Genomic DNA, 2431 nt, shown 5'->3' on the forward strand with positions numbered 1-2431 from the left:
TACTTTCAGTTTAATTACTTTGCTAATAGATTAGACTTGCTAGTAGATTCCCGAAACCGTCTTGATTATTGCATGTTAATTGTTTCTTCTCTTGTTTCGAGCATGAATCCGTTAGTTAATCTTATTTCTTATGTTGTTGTTTTTACCCCTGCCATGAGTAGCTAAGTAGTTAGTGCTAGGATGTAGGTGATTTATGGCAAAGGCGGCAATAGGTTAGATACGGACTGAACCCGCGTGTCAGTCGATCGACTGACATTGTTGGTCGATCGACTGACCTTGTAAGGTTATCCTTCGTTTTAATTGTCTTTAATCTTGTATTTAACGAATCGAATGCATGCGACCAGTTAGATACCTATTTTGTGACCGACCCATTAGATCGAAAGATAGGGTAGGTTATTTGACCATCAATTAATTCGACTAAACTGTGCTAAGATCGAAAGATAGGTATAGTTTAGACCATTAGTCACTTTTCAGGGCGAAAGTTAGTATTAGTGACATTAGGGACCTATAGCGAGATCGAGAGATGCTATTTGTTAGGAGTGGACCGAGAGGACCTCTTATTTCCCGCCTTACCTGTGTTTAATTCAGACCGACCTAGTTTGCTGCCGCCGAAGCTATAATGACCCGACCATCCTAGTACTCTTCCTTTATCTGTTTAAATCATTTTCTTTTTAGCTTATTTTCCTTTTATTGTTATTAGCTGTCGACCAATTCACATCAACCCCCACAATAGTTACCTTAGACTAAGCATAAAACAACTAAAGTTTACAACTGCCTCCTTGTGGTTCGACCCTGTTACCACTAGCCTAGGTTAGTCTTAATAGGAGATTATCAATTTATCTTTGGTACTCACAGCGACGGGTATCAAATTTTGGCGCCGTTGCCGGGGAGGCAATAGTCCTAATTTTAGTTGTTTTTAATTTTAGTCTTTCTTAGTTTAAGGAACATCCGTTCCTTAGACTGTTCTTATTTTTTGTTGTAGTTTTCTCTTATGCGCAGGTCACAGGGTGGTCCATTACTGCCATTTGATCCAGAGATTGAAAGGTCTTTGCACGTTAAGAGGAGATTATTTCAAGAACAACAGCTGGAAGAGCCCAGTTCTCATTCTAGCTTTTACGAGAACGAGCTGTTCGAGGAGAATCCACCATCTTCACCCGTTTCTACATCTTCAGCCGAAACAGTTACTTCTCCAGAATTTTCAGTCATGGCCGAGGAAGCGAGTATAGCTAGTTTTTCTGAGCCGACGGCCGCGAACTTATATAAGGGATTCGAACTACCGGGAGGAGCCAGAAAGTTCGAACCAAAGCCTGCCTACATCACTATGGTAGAGAGAAATCAGTTTGGGGGAGCTGCAAATGAAGATGCAGCTAAGCACATGGAGACCTTTATTGACTACTGCTGTTCCATACCCCCACCAGCTGGCGTGACCCAGGACCAGATCAAGGAGACTATGTTCATCTTCTCCCTTCGCGATGCTGCGAGGGAATGGTATAGAGATCTGGACCGAGCTGCTCTAGAGATTACTGATTGGAATACATTGGCATTGGCGTTCTACAAGAAGTACTTTTCTGCTTCAAGGACGATCGCTATTAGAGCTCAAATCACGGGCTTTAAACAAGGGCCAGATGAGAATTTCCACGAGGCATGGGTCCGATTCAAGAAGTTGGTGCGAACCATACCGCACCATGGGTTTGCGAAATGGAGTTTGTGCAATCATTTCTACAATGGGTTGTACGACGATCAGAGGGCCATTTTGGATACTGCACCAATGGAAGATTATTTGAAAATTTGGGAGCAACCAAAGGGTGGAAGATCATTGATGATCTAGCTACCCACAAGGCCGAGTATGGGAATTCGAGAGGGAACAGAGGAGGAGAGTGCTGAATCTTCCTCTGTTCTTTGCACTTGAGGCTCTTCTGCGAGATTTGACAAGTATGAGCTAGGAGGAGCTTCTAAAGGTGGGATGTACCAAGTCAATCTTTGTGATGGACGGTCCCTTCGTCTCGTGATAGGTGTGGAGTTGAGGGCCATGTCTCGAAAAACGCCCTAGTCCCTTTGAATCATGTCTTCGCCTTTCAACACTATAGGCGGACAAACACCTACTACGAGCCACCACATCCGAACCTGAGTTGGAGGAGCCAGAATGTCCAAAACCCAACTCAACCTCCGCCACAGCAGCAGCCATATGTGCCTCCTCATCAAAAGCAACAGCAATATCAAAAGCCTCCTTATGTGCCGCAGCAGCAACAATCACCGAATTCTGAGTTTGCAGAGCTTAAGAATCTGTTGCTAAAGGAGTCCCAAGCAAGAGAGGCCGGGATGAAGTTATTAGAGAGCCAAATTGCTCAATTGGCTAGTAAAAATAACACTCGAGCACCCGGACACTTACCCACTCAACCCGAACAAAAGGAGACCCTAAATGCCATCACTT

Source organism: Silene latifolia, chromosome 1 (assembly GCF_048544455.1).
Source record: "Silene latifolia isolate original U9 population chromosome 1, ASM4854445v1, whole genome shotgun sequence".
NCBI classification, from domain to species: domain Eukaryota; kingdom Viridiplantae; phylum Streptophyta; class Magnoliopsida; order Caryophyllales; family Caryophyllaceae; genus Silene; species Silene latifolia.